This window comes from Lycium barbarum, chromosome 4 (assembly GCF_019175385.1).
Source record: "Lycium barbarum isolate Lr01 chromosome 4, ASM1917538v2, whole genome shotgun sequence".
Taxonomy (NCBI): domain Eukaryota; kingdom Viridiplantae; phylum Streptophyta; class Magnoliopsida; order Solanales; family Solanaceae; genus Lycium; species Lycium barbarum.
The window spans coordinates 82,334,392-82,353,286 of NC_083340.1; the positions used below are offsets into that span (position 1 = coordinate 82,334,392).

Sequence of the window (18,895 nt, forward strand, 5' to 3'; positions counted from 1 at the left end):
TCAAAGGGAATGATATAGATAGTGTGTGTTAGAGGATTAAAATGATGGCTCCTAAAGGAGGTTCAAGATGAAACGATGTTGCCCCAGGTATGCAATGCAATACCTTACTTTTAATGCTTTTGGTCGTGTATGGCCACATTCGAGGATGAATGTTTTTAAAGGGGGGAAAAATGTTACACCTCGGAAAAAATTTCATTGATGCACAGTGGATAGACTAACTAGGGGCATGAAGTATACGATGTTTCAATAAGTAAGAAATAGCATTGGATGATCCTGATTGAGATTTCGAAGGCCTTCGAGGTAATAGAAGAAAGTTTGTCAAGAAAGGCAAGGCATACATTATGTATCGGAAAGGATTTATGAGTAACGAATTAATGATGATTTAATGATGTTTTGGAGAAGAGCTATAACGTCCCTTAGATTGTTAATTAAGTGTTAAACAAGTGTTAAGAAGGTTCCATAAGGATTGGAGATCAAACGAGTCGACAAGAATGAAATCGGAATAGCTGGGCATTATACGGCCCAACATAATGGCCGTATAAATTATACTGGTCGTATGTTAGGTCGTATATTTAGCCCAGATTGGCAGCATTCACTGGACCAAATCTATGGCCAGACATACGGTCAATATAATTTATACGGACCGTATGTTAGTCCGTAGAAACAAGACGGGACAGATTGTGTATTATTAATATGGGGATCAAGTTCATTTCATTTCATTTCCCCTTCACTCCCCATCTCTCTAGAACTGTCACGACCCAGCTAGGGGCCGCGACGGGTACCCGAGGCTGACCACCGAGCACCCCTTATTTCCTCTCTTGTCATAGTCATTTACGCTTCTTTATCATTCATAATTGTATGAAAGTCATTTTCCGGTGGAAAACATAATCAGTCTATATATATATACAAATTCCTCATTAGGCCATCAAAATAATATATATAATATATACATGCATGTTGTACTAACTTGTGAGACCATCTAACCCACACTATGCATCTACGAGCCACTACTGACATACTATACATGTAGACGGAACAAGACTCCGTCATGCCCGAAATATACATATGTACCAAAAGAATAATCATAAGCACCTCCGAACAATGGAGTGCTTTCAATCAGCTAACAGCTCCTAAGAATCCGGGTCGAGCTCGCCTCCTTGTCTACCTATGGGCATGAACACAGCGTCCAAAGAAAACGGACGTCAGTACGAATGTTGTACTGAGTATGAGAGGCATGAACAATAACAACACATCAAGAGGGTAAAGGAGACATCAAGTATGGAGCAACTGTACCTGATTGGGAATCATATGAAAACTAATGCATGCTGACTTACTCTTATGCATATCATCATCTCATGTATGCATATCATATGTATATGTATCTAAACTGCCCGACCATATAGGTACGGTGTGATAATCAGTAACATTAGCCCGCGTCCAGGCCTCCCGCGTCCGGGGTACCATCTCATGCCGCCCACTAGTGGTGTTTGCCCATGCCAACTGGCCATGGTGTATCGTATAGCTGCCCGCTTTCGCGGTGACTGCCCGGCCAACTAGGCCCAGTGTGATGTAATCATGACATGCTCATCATAAAATATTTATAATGATATGCTTATCAAAATATACTTATCATCATACATGCACAAGGACTCTAGAAGAACTGCATTCTATCGAGGTGACGTAAGGTCGTGAACCCTCGATGCCATTATGAACATTCTGCCTCACCTTGAAGGGATTAGTATATAAGGTGAGTGTGCACAAGGAACAACATCATTTACTTTAGAAGAGCGTCATATCATATCTCTTGACTCATATAGCTATTCATGATCTTAGGCTCTTGGCTCTCCGGCATATAGGGGAATCATGGAAAGGGAAGAGAATCATGTCATGGGATTCATGCCATAGAAGGAAAAGGACTAGCCTCACATACCTTGTCGTTTAGCTACGTTATCTATCACTTGCCTTCCTTCGAGGTCACGTCGTTACCTTAGATGAGGGTGGAACAAGTCTAGAGTGGAGTTCTTCCTCTTTCACCAAAACCCTATCTCTCCTCCTTTGGAATTTCTTGAAGAAGATGACTTCCAATTAGGTTTCATACACTTAGTTTCACAAATTGGTGTTGTTGATCATTGATTTTCCTTTGACTCTCTTGGATGAAGTGTTTTGGAGAATTCTCTAGAGAGTTCTTGAGTTGTATGGATGAGAAAATGAAATAAAATGAGGTTAGGGTCCCCTTTAATAACTCAAAATCTGATTTTTAATGAACTACAGTCGGGGTGTACAGTGGTCGTAAACCACAGTTTACGGACCGTACACCAGTTTACAGGCTGTATAACATGGTCGTATTTAAGCATATCAAAACAGAAAGGTTGGTTGAAGATCATGGCAGTTTACGACCCAGTTTACGGGCCGTATTTCAATTTACGGTCCGTATTCTAAGTCGTTTTTAACCATTTGAAGCATTTGACAGAAAGTTGAAATTTTGAAATGTTGAAGGACGATGGCACTTTACGGTCCGTAAATCACTTTATGGGCCGTATTTCATTTTATGACCACTGGCTGAAATGAAATTCTACAACTTTCTTAATTCCAAAAATTCATGAATCGTCATTCCCTACTTAGTAAAACATCGCACACTCATACCCTTCGTTGGTCTATGCATTGTACATGTACGGGGACTTTTCCGAAGTGTAACAAGAACTCTCTAGAATATTTCTCCACACTTCACCTACAAGAATCCAAGAGAGACTAAGGACCAACTTCATCAAACCAAGGAAATCAAGTGTAAGAAACTCATTAGAGTTCATCCAAGTCAAGAAATTCCATTGGAAAGGAACTAGGTTTTTGGCTTGTTACACCTCGAAAAATTCCCCGTTGATGCATAATGAATAGACTAATGAAGAGCACGAGAATGCGATAATTGAATAAGTAAGGAATGACATTTGATGACCCTAATTAAGGTCTCAAAGACATTCGAAGTAAGAGAAGAAAGTTTGCCAAGAAAAGGCAGGGCATACGATAGGTATCGGAAAGGATTTACGAGTTACCAGTTAATGTTCATTTAATAGTGCCTTGGAGAAGAATTATAATGTCCCTTAGATCGTTAATGAGGTGTTAAACAAGTGTCAAGAAGGTTCCATAAGGATTGGAGATCAAACGAAGTGACGAGAACAAGATCGGAGTAAAGGTGGGTTCTACGGCCGATTATACGGTCCGTATAATGTTATACGGTCCGCAGAATCGTCCCAGTGAAGTCCCTCACTGATGGGATTATACGGTCACTTATACGGACCGTATAAAATTATATGGACCTTATAATATGTCGTATAATGAACACAGAAGCGAGAAGTTGACGGGGTGATTTCACGGTCACTTATATGGACCGTATAAATTTATACGGACTGTATAATGTGCCGTCAAATTGACACAGAAAGGGATGGTTGCTGAAGCAGTTTAACGGTCACTTATACGGACCGTATAAATTTATACGGACCATGTAAGTGTCCGTATAATAATGTCGGGACAGATTTTTAATTTATTAAAAGAGCACCCAAGTTCATTTATTTCATTCCCATTTCTCCTCCATGACTCAAGACTTCTCTAGAAACTTCCACACACTTCATAAACAAGAATCCAAGTGAAATCAAGGATCCACTAAATCAAACCCACAAAATTAAGTGTGAGAAGCACATTAAAGTTTATCCAAGCCAAGGAATATCAATGGAAGTGAACTAGGGTTTTGGTGCAAGAGAAATATTTCAACTCAAGGCTTATTCCTACACTATCTAAGGTAAGTTTTATGGTATTTTCATGTTATTTAAGGTATCGAAAGGTTGAAACACTTGGATTGTAGAAAGGTATAAAAAATGGGTTATGAATATGGAATAGTGACATTTTGAGTAGTAGTTTGGGGTGAATCATGAATATTGATATGGGGTGATTATGAGTAAGCTATAAATGATATTTAGAACATGGGGTAAGTATTATATGTGAGATAACACAATAGTGAACCATGACCATGATTATGGAGGAATTGAACTGAAATTATGAAATGTGGGTAATGTAGATGAATGATGATTGTTGCCTATAATATTGTGAATGTTGTTATGGATGTTTGGGAATTGATATAAGATACGGAGAAATAGAAACAAAGGAGATGCTGCTCAATTTTCTCTAACCTTAGTTCAAACACGATTATGTTATCGATTATCTAATATGAGTATGAACTTTCTTGAAGGTAGAAACACGAGCAACGAGGAAGAACGATCAAACGATAGAATAGCTAAATGAAAGAGGTATGTAAGGCTAATCATTTCCTTCTAAGGCATGAATCTTCCCAATTTTCCATAATCTTCCCATATACTAGAAATTATGAGTCCATGACTATAAAAAGCTACCTACGCACATGGTAAAGAAAGGAGATACGACACGAGCATGTTAATGATGATGATGAGTATAAGTATGAAGAAATCCTAGAGTAATATAAGACGTCCATGAAGCTAATGATCCTAAGTATAGTTTCATTGATTATTTTCCTTGTGTACACTCACCTTAAAATGCTAGTCCCTCCAAGGTGAGACATGATGATTATGATCACTCCATAACGTAGTCGGGGGTTCACGACCTTATGTCACCTCGACATAGCCATGGTTACCTCCAAGTTCTAATGTAGGATCAATGATGAATGTATGATGATGTTAAGTTATGATAAGACTATGATATGCCTATGAGATGTGTAATAGTGATAAGTTTATGATTGATTATATGACGATACGATTCCACTGTGCCTAGTTGGTCGGGCATGTCACCGCGAAGGCGGGCTGCACACGATTCCACCGAGTCTAAAAGGCCGGGCATGTCACCGCTAAGGCGGGCTGCTATGTTTACACCGAGCCTAAATGGCCGGGCATGATCACCACTAATGGGCGGCATATGATGGTTACCCGAACGCGGGTTAATGATAATGATTTATATGATACGATGATGTATGCGCTATGATGATACATGTACTATGATTATATATATATATATATATATATATATATATATATATATATATATATATATATATATATGATATATGTGTGAAATGTATCCACCCTTAGAGGTTCCGCAGGTTATGTCTTCACCTTATGACTTATGATTTTTCTACCATGTTCATTTCATTCATGCCTTACATACTCAGTACAATGTTTGTACTGATGTCCGTTTTCTTTGGACGCTGTGTTCATGCCCACAGGTAGACAGGGAGGTGATCCAGACTCGTAGAAGTTATCATCAGATTTACAGGAGCGCTCCATTACTCCGGAGGTGCTACTTGGTTTATTATTTTGTGTGTATATATATATATATATATATATATATATAATATGTATTTTGGGCACGACAAGGTCCTGTTCCGTCCATATGTCTAGTACTCTAGTAGAGGCTCATAGATACGCATGTGTGGGTAGTATGGTCTCACGATATTACTATTGTATATATGTATTATTTTGATAGCCGAAGGGCTTATGTATATAAAAGTAATTATGTTTCCAAATGAAAAATGGTTTTCCTATGATTATGAGTATGTGAATATTAAAGAAATGTATAATGAGTATGATGAGTAATAGAATGAGTGGTTCTCGGTGGTTAGCCCCGGGTACCCGTCATGGTCCCTAGTCGGGTCGTGACATGGCTCAAGTGAAGTCTTCCCACTCAAGGATCATTCCCACACTATCTAAGGTAAGTTTTATGATCATTCCATGTTTTTTAAGATATTGAGAGGTTAAAAGACTTAGATTATGAAAGGAGATAGAAAATGGGTTATAAAGATGAGAATAATGAGATTTTGAGTAGTAGCTTGGGATGAGTCATGATTATTGATATATTGTGATTATGATTATGTTATAAATGATATTAAGGGCATGGGATAAACATTATATGTGAGAAAACGTACTAGTATACTACGACCATGATTATGGATGAATTGAAGTGAAATTGTGGAATGTGGGTAATGTAGATGAATGAAGATTGTTGGTTATAATGTTGTAAATATTATTACAGACGTTTGGGAATTGATATATGATATGAGGAAAGTTGTATAAACTAAGGAAATGCTGCCCAATTTTCTCTAGCTTTAGTAAGCATGTTCATATAATCGATTAGCTAATGTTAATGTGAATTCTCTTGAAGGTAGAAACGTGAGCATTGAAGGAGAACAATCAAGCGATGGAATCGTTAAACGAAAGAGGTATGTAAGGCTAGTCCCTTCTTTCTAAGGCATGACTCCTATGGCATGAATCCTCCTATCTTTCCATGATTTTCCTACATATCGGAAATTATGAGTCTACGATTATAAAGAGCTTCATACAAGATAAATAAAAGAGATACGTTACGAGCATGACAATACTGATGATGAATCTAAGTCTAGAAGTCCTAAAGCTCATGATATGACATTCCTACGAAGCTAATGATCCTTATATGATTCCTATGATATTATTTTCCCTACCTCTTCATGACTTTCTTACATTCCGGGAACTATGAGTCAACGTCGATAAAGAGTTTCTTATGAGATAAAGATGAGAAATATGTCAAGAATACGATGATAATGATGACGATGTGTAAGTATAAAGAATCTTAAAGTGAGGTACGATGTCCATGAGGTTAATGATCCTAAGTATGGTTCCATTGATGCTTTTCCTTGTGTACACTCACCTTAAAATGTTAGTCCCCTCAAGGTGAGATATGATGATCATGATCACTCCATACTGTAATCGAGGGTTCACGACCTTATGTCACCCCGACATAGCCATAGTTGTCTTCAAGTTCTAATGTATGTTTTGATGATAAAGATATAGTGATGCTAGTTATGATAAGGTCATGATATGCCTATGAGATGTATAATAATAATAAGTCTATGATGTGCTCATGATGATAAAATTCCACCGTGCCCAAATGGCCGGACATGTCACCGCTAAGGCGGGCTGCTTGTGATCCCTCCGTGCCCAAATGGCCGGACATGTCACCGCTAAGACGGGCTGCTTATGATTCCACCGCGCCTAGAAGGCCGGACATGATCACCACTAGTGGGCGGCATATGATGGTTACCCGGACGCGAGTTAACGATGATGATATATGTGATATGGGGATGTATGTGCTATGGTGATATATGTACTACGATTATATATGATATATGTATGAAATGCATCCATTCTTAAAGGTCAAACAGGTTATATCTTCATCTTATGTCTTATGATTTCTCTGCTATGTTCATTTTATTCATGCTCTACATACTCAGTATAATGTTTGTACTGACGTCCGTTTTCTTTGGACGTTGTGTTCATGCCCACAGGTAGACAGGGAGGTGATCCAGACTCGTAGGAGCTATTAGCAGACTTTGAGAGCACCCCATTATTCCGGAGGTGCCATTGATTTATTCTTCTGTGTATGGTCTCACGATGCCCTTATTGTGTGTATATTATTTTGATAGTCGAAGGGCTTATGTACATAAAAGTAATTATGTTTCAAAGTGAAAACAAAATGGTGTTCCTATGATTTGAGTATAAGATTAGTGAATGGACGCTTGATGTGTACAATGGGTAATGGTATGAGCGGTGCTCGGTGGTTAGCCCCGGTACCTGTCATGGCCCCTAGTCGGGTCGTGACAAATTCTCTCCCGTTTTGAAGAGTCACAGCATTACATGGTTTTGGATTTAGTTCAGTATCACTTGGAAGCACCCCAGGTGGTCTAGTGTTCTATGCACCAGCAATTTGGCCAATATGCCTCTCTAGATTGCGCACTGCCAAGTCACGATTTTGATTATCTTCTATCAACTTTTGCTGGTCTGACATCATCTTCTGCATATCTCCCATCATCGTTTTTAGCATCTCTTCCATACTATTCGTTGGGGCTTGAGTAACTGGTGCTGGCTGATAGTTCTGCTTCTGATTTCCATGATTGTCACTCCACCAAAAATTTGGGTGATTCCCCTAATTTGGATTGTAAGAATTCTGGTATTGATTATTGTTTCCTTGCCCCTTGCTTGTATTTCCCAAAAAGTATATTGATGCGGGATTTATAAGGCATACATCACTGGTGTGACCCTCTCCGCAAACTTCACAAAAGGGTGTTGGCTTGTTGCACTACATGCATTTGTGGTTTAGTTTGCCCAGTAAGGAACCTCTTAAATTCAGTTCGCATAGCTTCAATCAGTGCTGATAGTGTTGTATAATTATCCAGTTCAACAACTCCAGTTGATTTCTTAGTCGAACTGTCACCTGTGCCATCTTGCTAGTCTGGAGTGCTCAGAGTAAACCTGTTTAACAATGTGAAAAGTTCGCCATAACTCAGATCAAGAGCTTGCCTTCCTGTAGCAGTATCTAGTGATGACTTGTGTTGGGCATCCAAACTCTCAATAAATGTATGTGCCAGAACTTCATTCGTCTGATGGTGGTGTGGACAATCTCTGAGAAGAACCTTGAACCTCTCCCACACTTGATACAGATTTTCTCCTTCTTTCTGCCTGAATGACATAATCTCCATTCTGAGTCTAGCTATCTTTGCTAGTGGAAAGAACTTTGTCGAGAATTTTGTAGCCAAATCATCCCATGTAGTGATTGAATTGGCGGGCTCTGCTAATAGCCAGTACTTTGCATTCCCCAACAGAAAAAATGGGACCAGTATCAGTCGCACATACTCTTTAATGACCCTTCCAATAACATAAGTGTCAGCAATCTCCAAGAATGTTTGAATGTGACGCTGAGGATCCTTATGTTATAGTCCCGTGAATTGCCCACTGGAGTGAAGTAGCTGAATCATAGGTGCTTCAGCTCAAAGTGCTCTTCAATAGGAGGCTTAACAATACTTGAAGAAACATTACCCGCACGAAGTACTGCCATTTCCCGCACTTTCGCTGGTGGAACGTTAGCTCCCATGATGGCAGACAACTCAATTATTGCTTACTGATTCTGAAACAAATTCAACTCTCTCCTGCGCCGATGTAAAGTACGTTCAGGCTCAGGATCAAATTCCTCAAGATTGTATTGACTTGTTGTCCTTCGCATTCGATTAGAGTACCTGCAATCAAGTAGCAGCTAAGATCAAGATGTTAATACATGGATAACTAAAGCAAAAATAGTTTATTCTGGTAAAACAGTTGATTTATAAGTCCCCCGCAACGGTGCCAAAAACTTGTAGCGTCCAAACACACACGCAAGTGTATGTGGCAGTCAAGTAATAAAGTGATTATATAAATCGGATATCGAACCCACAGAGACTTATGACCAATACTTTCACGAAAATAAACCATTAATGCTAATTGTTCAAGTAAGAAATAAATGTTTTGTTTGTTTTGAAACTTAATGCTAAAAACTAAATAACTGACAATGTAAACAAAAATTGTTCTATGAATGTAGTTGAGAATTGCTTTTATCAGGATTAAGAAGTATTCCAGGGTCGTGGTTGGTTCACCAATCCTATTGAATCATTCAAGTATCTTATCTTAGTAACTTCATTCACAATTTCTAATTAATCGGATTATTAATCTCGTAGTGTTCATTCGAACCACTAGTCGCCGATTCAAGACAATTTGCCGCCTATATTCCTATGGAATTGACTTGTCAAGAACGCAATACGAGTTTGGTATGTAATTCATTGCGGTAACTAAGTATATTCCTATCCTAGTCACAAATCCTAGCCCAACTATAAGGATAATAAGATCACAATCTATTTACTTCTTCTCTAAACTATCAACGTCTTTCCCAAGCACGTAAATTAATTAGTAAATAGGACTCAACTGTTGCACAGACAAACAAGAAATTAAGCATAGACGTAAGGAAACAATTACATGCGAATGAACTACTTAGATTCAAACACTTGTCAAACGTCAATATTCATGGCTACACCACAGCCCCAGAATTAAAGGGTTCAGTTACACATGATTCGAGAATAGAAACAAGAATTCGTGAATAACATAGGGTTTCAATGTAAAGAAAATAACAAAAGAGGATAAAACCCAGATAGCCATTTTACAAGTCTCAAAAAATCGTCCCAGCCGCTATTCTAATGTTAAAAACGACTATTTATATGCTAGGGAAAAAATGTGATAAGTTAGCCCAATCCCGGTCAAATTAAGATAACTGACGTTGCTTGTGCATTGGTCATGCGACGCATGGCCAGCGCATGAGCGCCTCTATGCTTTTGTTGTGCGCCGCTGTTACACCTTGAAAATTTCCCCGCGAACGTATAGTGGATAGGCTAACAAAGGGCATAGCGTGTACGATGTTTTAATAAGAAGGGAACGACGTTTGACGACCCTAAGTTAGATTCCAAAGGCAATTGCAATAAGAGGTAGGTTATGCTCCATAATGACTAACTATAGGTTCTGAAAATGTGGAAAGTTGCAGATTTGCACTTTGGCCAGTTGATCATAAAATGAAATACGGACCGTTACGGGTCGTAAACTGCCATGTCATATTTCAACTTCCAAAACTTCAACTTTCTGTCAAATGCTTGAATGGTTAAAGACGACTTGAAATACGGACCGTAAACTGAAATACGACCTGTAAACTGTGTTCGTAAATCACCATGTCTCAGCCTGACTTTCTGGTTCTATTATGATTAAATACGTCCACGAAATACGGCCCGTAAACTGGAATACGGACCGTAAACTGAGTTTACGACCACTGTTGCACTTTCAACGACTGTTCATTTCAGATCAGATTTTGGGTTATTAAAAGGGGGACCAAGTTTATTATTTCATTTCCACATTTCACCCCTTCTCTCTAAAACATATCTCTATATTTATTCCACAAGAATTCAAGGATTATTAGTGATCAACAACATAAACCAAGTGAATCAAGTGTAAGAAAACTCATTAAAGATCATACAAGTCAAGAAATCTCATTGGAGATGAACTAGGGTTTTTGCTCAAGTGGAGTATTATCAACCACGGCTTGTTCCTACGACATCTAAGGTAAGATTTATGATATTTCTATGTTGTTTAAGGTATTTGAGAGTTGAAATACTTGGATTGTAGAAGGGTATAGAAAAATGGGTCATGAATGTGGAATAGTGCCATTTTGAGAAATAGCTTAACTTGAGTTACGATTCTTGATGTGTTGTAATGTAAATATGTTATAAATGATGTTGAGAACATGAAATGAGCAATGTATGAGAATGGACGTCGTCGTGCGTTATGGCCATGGATAATGTGGATGAATAATGACTATCGTTATAGTATTATGAATGTATTATTGACGTTTGAGAGTTGATATACGCTATAGAGGAATGACGTATAAATAAAGGAGACGTTGCCCGATTTTCTCTAGTTTTTTTCATGTATGCTAGCTATCGATTCTAATGATAGTATGACTTTAATGAAGGTAGAGACGTGAGCTTCGGAGGAGAACGTGCAAGTGTAGAATAGTTCAACGGAAAGGTATGTAAGGCTAACCCTTCTTTCATAAGGCATGGTTCCTTGGCCAAACGTCTAAATCTTCTATAATACTATGATATCTTTCAAATGATTTGATCTTCCGAGCTTGTAAGCTCACGATTCTTGATACGCCACGATTGTGCTAAGTTCCTCGTATGACGAGTAAGTCTATAAAGATAGATGTGATGAATGACGATAATAGTGACAATGATATGGAAGACGACTGTGGTGGTAATAGTGATGACGATAACGATGCCGACGATGATAGTAACTACAATAGTAAAGACGTTTATGAGCTATTATGTATATGTATCTATGTATGACTATTATTGAACCCCGAGCTTATGAGGCCGGGTATGATATGTAAATAAATATGTATATGATTATGTAATGCGTGCACACCTCTGCAAATGGTACGGATAACCCTGACGCCTTGGTAGGGTCAGGTAGGTGTAACCCTGACGCCTTGGTAGCGCCAGGTAGGTGTAACCCTGACGCCTTGGTAGGGCCAAGTATGTGTAACCTTGAGCCTTGGTTGGCAGTGTATGCATGAAACACCGATCCTGCGTGGTCGGGTATGCTATGTAAATGCTCTGTATATGATATGATTATGTATATGATATAGATACGAGTACGAATACGAATATGAGTACAAATATGGAACGGATACGATTATGGATACGAATATGGATGTATGTGCACAAATACACATTAGAATGGAAAGTTCCTATGAAAGGCAAGTAAGTGCCTATGACGATGATATTACCATCTTCCATCTTGTGCTATTTCTCATGTTGTTCATTATGCTTCTATATTGATATTGATTATGCTTTACATACTCAGTACATTCTTCGTACTGACGTCCTTTTGTTTGTGGACGCTGCGTCATGCTCGCAGGTGCACAGGGAGACAAGCTTGATCTATAGCTACACTCTCAGGGACTACATAGCGGAGCTCCATTTCATTCGGAGCTATAGTTTTTGGGTACTTATTCTTTTGTGTACATAATTATGGGCATAGCGGGGTCCTGTCCCGCTTGTGTGATATGACATACTCTCCTTAGAGGCTCGTAGACATGTGTACGTGGTTAGATGTGTTTGGCCTTGTCGGCCTATATTTTGTATATCATTTTGTTAGCCTTGTCGGCTCATGTACATTGACGTGGTATAGATGCCAATGATGATATAAAGGCATTGTTGTCCAATGGGACTAGTATGACTGATGAATAGAAATGTATGTTTAATTATGTGGCTCACCTAGATGTAAGTGTAAGTGCAAGCCAAGGGGTGCCCGGGTGGGCTAGCACCGGGCGCTCGTCGCGGCCCCCCTAGACGGGTCGTGACAGCCGCATAACTAATGCATGACAAGTATGATATTCAGAGAGGGGTAATTTGTGCGCTGGCTGTGCGACATACAACCAATGCACGAGACCCTTCAGTGGTCTATTTTGACGCTAAGTGCTGCAACCTCCTTCCGCTAACTCGACTAACCGCAACTGCCTCGGAATCAACCAAAATTGTTTAGATTACCCTTCATTTGTCCTTGTTGTACCTAATCATACAAACATGCCAACAAATGCACACATACAACAATTCTCATTGAAAACAGTAATGGTTGACAACTCCTCATACACTACATGCATTTTTAGGGCCTTGTACATATTGAAGACTTCAACTTTGTCATGCACTCTCAGAGTGAGCTGCCCAACAGCTACGTTGATTAACTCTCTCCTCGTGGCCAAGAATGGACTCCCCAAAATAAATGGGACCTCCTGGTCAGGCTCAAGTCCAAAATCACAAAATCTGCAGGAATAATCAATGACCCCACTTGCACTGATACATATTCAATAATACCCTCGAGTCTAGCCAAAGATCTGCCCGCCAGCTGCAAAGCTATAGTAGTTGGCCTCGGAAATTCCAAACCCAACTTCCTGAAGATAGATAAAGGCATCAAATTTATACTTACGCCTGGATCACATAGTGCTCAAGCAACAACCTGGTTCCCAATGGCAATCTCAATCGTGAACCTTCCGGGATCCTTCAGCTTTGTGGGCAACCTGTTTTGAATACGAGAAGTGAAATCCTCAGTAAGTGCAACTGTGGCATACTCTGTGAATCGTCTCTTGTTTGGTACTATATCTTTGATATACTTAGCATACTTTGGAATACCCTGCAACATGTCCACAAAGGGAACGTTCACATGGACCTGTTTAAGAAAATCAAGAAACTTCTTATAAGTAGCCTCTTCTTTCTGTCTCGCCAAATGTTGATTAAATGGAGGAGGTGGATTTGCAACCACTAGCTGTGGCTACTTTACCACTAGCGTCGGAACTACCCTTTCTTCATCGATTGTCTCCCCTGCAATGTTCTCTTTTTCAGCTTCTGCCCGACTAGTTTTCTTTAGAGAAAGTTCCTTCAATTATCTCCCATTTTGAAGAGTCATAGAATTACATGGTTTTAGATTTAGATCAGTATCACTTGGAAGTGCCCCAGGTGGTCTAGTGTTCTGTGCACCAACAATTTAGCCAATCTGCCTCTCTAGATTACGCACTGCCAAGTCACGATTTTGATTGTCTGCTATCAACTTTTGCTGGTCTGACATCAACTTCTGCATATCTCCCATTATTTTTTTCATCATCTCTTCCATAATATTCGCGGGGGCTTGAGTAACTGGTGTTGGCTGATAGGTCTGCTTGGTTTCCCTGATTGTCTCTCTACAAAAAATTTGGATGATTTCTCCAATTTGGATTGTAAGAATTCCCGTATTGATTGTTGTTTCCTTGCCCCTTGCCTGCATTTCCGAAAAGTATATTGATGCGGGATTTGTTGGGCACACATCACTGGTGTGACCCTCTCCGCAAACTTCACAAAAGATGTTGGCTTGTTGCACTACATGTACCTGTGGTTTAGCTTGCCCAGTAGTGAACCTCTTGAATTCAGTTCGCATAGCTTCAATCTGTGCTGATAGTGCTGTATAATTATCCAGTTCAAGAACTCCAGTTGATTTCTTAGTCGAACGGTCACCTGTGCCATCTTGCCAGTCTAGAGTGCTCTGAGTAAACCTGTTTAACAATGTGAAAAATTCGTCATAATTCAGATCAAGAACTTGCCCTCCTGCAGCAGTATCTAGTGATGACTTATGTTGGGCGAACTCTCAATAAATGTATGTGCCAGAGCTTCATTCGTCTGATAGTGGTGAGGACAATCTTTGAGAAGACCCTTGAACCACTCCCATGCTTCATACAGATTTTCTCTTTCTTTCTGCCTGAATGACATAATCTCCCTTCTGAGTCTAGTTGTCTTTGCTGGTGGAAAGAACTTTGTCAAGAATGTTGTAGCCAAATCATCCCATGTAGTGATTAAATTGGCGGGCTCTGCTAATAGCCAGTACTTTGCATTCCCTAACAGAGAAAACGGGAATAGTGTCAGTCTCACATACTCTTTAGTGACCCTTCCAGTAACATAAGTATCTGCGATCTCCAAGAATTTTTTAATGTGATGCTGAGGGTCCTCATGTGACATTCCCGTGAATTGCCCACTGGAGTGAAGTAGCTGAATCATAGGTCCTTCAGCTCAAAGTGCCCTTCGATAGGAGGCTTGACAATGCTTGAAGTAACATTACCCACACAAGGTACTGCCACTTCCCGCACTTTCGCTGGTGGAACATTAGCTCCCATGATGGCAGGCAACTCAATTATTGCTTACTGATTCTGAAACAAATTCAACTCTCTCCTGCGCCGATGTAAAGTACGTTCAGGCTCAGGATCAAATTCCTCAAGATTGTTTTGACTTGCTGTCCTCCGGATTCGATTAAAGTATCTGCAATCAAGTAGAAGTTAAGATCAAGACGTTAATACTTGGATAACTAAACCAAAAATAGTTTATTCTAGTAAAACAATTGATTTCTAAGTCCGCGGCAATGGCGCCAAAAACTTGTTGCATCCAAACACACACCCAAGTGTATGTAGTCGTCAAGTAATAAGGTTATTATATAAATCGGATGGTTGAACCCACAGAGACTTATGACCAACACCTTCACGAAAATTAACTATTACTGCTAATTATGCAAGTAAGAAATAAAGCTTTTTTGTTTTTGTTTTGTAACTTAATGCTAAAAACTAAATAACTGACAATGTAAACAAAAATTGTGCTACGAACATAGTTGGGAATTGCTATTATCAGGATTAAGAAGTATTCCAGGGTCGTGGTTGGTTCACCAATCCTATTGAGTCATTCAAGTATCTTATCTTAATAACTTCATTCACAATTGCTAATTAACTGGATTATTAATCTCGTAGTGTTCTTTTGAACCACTACCCGCCGATTCAAGACAATTCGCCGCCTATATTCCTATGGAATTGACTTGTCAAGAACGCAATACGAGTACGGTATGTAATTCATTACGGTAACTAAGTATATTCGTATCCTAGTCACAAATCCTAGCCCAACTATAAGGATAATAAGATCACAATCTCTTTACTTCTTCTCTAAACTAACAACGTCTTTCCGAAGCACGTATATTAATTAGTAAATAGGACTCAATTGTTGCGCAGACAATCAAGAAATTAAGCACAGACGTAAGGAACCAATTGCATACGTATGAACTACTTTAATTCAAACACTTGTCAAACGTCAATATTCATGGCTACACTACAACCCCATAATTAAAGTGTTTAGTTAAGCATTATTCGAGAATAGAAGCAAGAATTCATGAATAATATAGGGTTTCAATGTAAAGAAAATAATAGGAAAGGATAAAAAACCTAGATAGCCGTTTTACAAGTCTCAAAAAATCATCCCAGCCGCTATTCTAATGTTAAAAATGACTATTTATATGCTAGGGAAAAAATGTGATAAGTTGGCCCAATCCCGGTCAAATTAAGATAACTGACGTTGCTTGTGCATTGGCCATGCGACGGATGGCTACGCATGAGCGCCTCTGTGCTTTCGTTGTGCGCCGCATAGCCAATGCATGACAAGTCTGATATTCAGAGAGGGGTAATTTGTGCGCTGGCTGTGCGACGCACCGCCAATGCACGAGACCCTTCAGTGGTCTATTTTGACGCTAAGTGCTGCCACCTCCTTCCGCTAACTCGACTAAACCGCAACTGCCTCGGAATCAACCAAAATTGCTCGGATTACCCATCATTTGTCCTTGTTGTACCTAATTATACAAACATGCCAACATAAGCACACATAAAACAATTCTCATTCAAAACTGCGATCAAAGTGCTAAGAAGTAGAGTGAAAGTGACATGAATTCTAGATATTTGTGCCAAATATCACGACTCACACATCATATCCAAACCCGAAGCAAAATAAGTAGACACATAAGAATAGGTAGAGCCTGGATCAAATAATGTCGTAGCTGACCGGCAACAAACCAAACTAGTACCTATAATTGTTGCATCAGAAGCCTCCGCCTCTGGTCTACCTAGGAACGCATAGCAATGAGCACAACCGCCCTTGGGCTGTGGACCTCCACGACCACCACCGCGGCCTGTCTATGCACTAGAAGATCCACCTCTGCCACCCTGCGCATTGCCCCTAGTCGGCTATGCCACTACTCAAGATGCTGAACCCTGAGAACCGGAGTGTCGGCCACTCTACTTAAGTCTGGGGCACTCCTTAGCGAAATGCCCTAAGTCTCCACACTCATAACACCCATAGGGAGTCATAGGCTACTGAGAAGGACCAGAATACCCTGAATGACCACCTCGACCTTCTGGTCAGGAATAAGAACCCTGAGAACTGTACCCCGAACCATGGGTATCGTGACTCGAAGAACCGCTTGTCGAAGTCTGTATTGCTGCCTGAACTGTTCTACTGAACTGAGGGCGATAACCCCTACCATGATGGCTCCTACGTCCATATGAGGTACCTCCATAACTGCCAAAGCTGCGAGGTTTCTTGACTGACTTGTCACCAAACTCATCACGCATGATAGACTCTAATTCGTAACCCAAAAATGAACCCAAAAAGTTAACCCCGAGCCCCCAAGGGCAAAACTGGAATTTTATTTCACAATTGGCTTACCCATAGCTTAATTAGTCTAAATTCAAAAAATCTACACAAAAAACCATCATCTTGATTCCGCAAATCCATGATTTACCACTTTTCAACTTTTGGGTTCAAAACCCTAATTTTCCCCACCCAAACACGGATAATACGATACTAACAGAAACAATCATGGGAAAACATAAACATAAATGTTAGATACTTACCCCCTCGTTGAGACGACAATGCTTCAAAAATCACCTCAAGCGGAGTTTTAGAACTCAACATATGATGAAAATACCAAATGGACAAAGTCTGAAATTTTATACACAGGGGTCTTCGCATTTGCGACTAGCTTTCTTTGCATTTGCGACCAAAATTTCGCATTTGCGAACTCACCAAAAATCAGAAGTAGCTATTCACACTAGAACAACAATAAATCCCTCATACGACATCGGAATTCGACGATTCAAGTTGCTACAGTTCACAAATTTCGATACGCATCTATCCCAACAATCAAAACTCAATTCCAACATCAAATGGATATAATGGTACTTTAAAGCATCAGAGGTGTTCGACTTATGCCAATGATTCAAACACTTAAACATGACCAAACGAAGTCCAAATCCTATTCCAAAAGTTCCTACGAGTCACAAATGCTCATACAAAGCTAATGGAACCAACAAATTTCCAATCCAAGCCTTATTTCTTTTCGTGACCATGTTTTCACCACAAATAGGCATATTAAATACTATAACCGACTTAATTACAAAAACGAACCAAACAAACTTTTAAATTAGTTACGACAATTGTTACAGGTCATAAATAATATTCCAAATCCAATGAAATCTTCAGGTCGCCATGTGTTTTTCACGACCGTCGATAATTGAGTGCTTGATTTTGCAGGAAATATCTATTCAAATCCTACTTTTCATACTGAACTGTCAGCACTTTTTCAGGCCCTTCAACTGGCACACCACAAGTACTTTAAAAATATCATTATTAACTTGGATGCGAAAAATGTCATTCACAACTCATTTGGAACCAATTCTTCTTAGATGACTATATTTAATGACTACAAGTACTGTTGATCCCTAAGTCGACGCATATACAAGTGAACAAACTTTAGGGGCAGATAAGCTAGCTCAACAAATCAGTATACAAATACACCTGGCGCTTTTGCAATACCATCAACTTTTGTACAAGACATACTACCGGATGACCTAGCTGAAAAATTACATTATCCTTATGTGTTCACGGAAATAACCATTTTCAAAGATTTTTATTTTATAATGCACACCAACCACCTCTTAGTCACTTAGGGCCATCTGATTCATTTTTCTTTTAAAAATTTCACGATTTCAGTTCTCTGTAATGCTACTATTTAATTAGTATAACCCCACAATTTCAATTTGTTTGTCTGATTTTGACTAAGCACGGGGTTTAAGAAAGTAAAGAAGACTTTTGAATCTTGTGGTCTTA

At 39.4% G+C, this 18,895-nt stretch overlaps 2 non-coding genes across 2 annotated transcripts; both read left to right on the plus strand.

Moving 5' to 3' along the window:
• Positions 1-8,426: 8,426 nt before the first annotated feature.
• Positions 8,427-8,533, plus strand: LOC132638982 (small nucleolar RNA R71). Its single transcript, XR_009582033.1, has one exon. It is a non-coding gene; the product is annotated as a small nucleolar RNA R71 (small nucleolar RNA).
• A 6,070-nt stretch (positions 8,534-14,603) lies between these two features.
• Positions 14,604-14,710, plus strand: LOC132638881 (small nucleolar RNA R71). The gene has a single exon (XR_009581942.1). It is a non-coding gene; the product is annotated as a small nucleolar RNA R71 (small nucleolar RNA).
• The last annotated feature ends 4,185 nt before the right edge of the window (positions 14,711-18,895 follow it).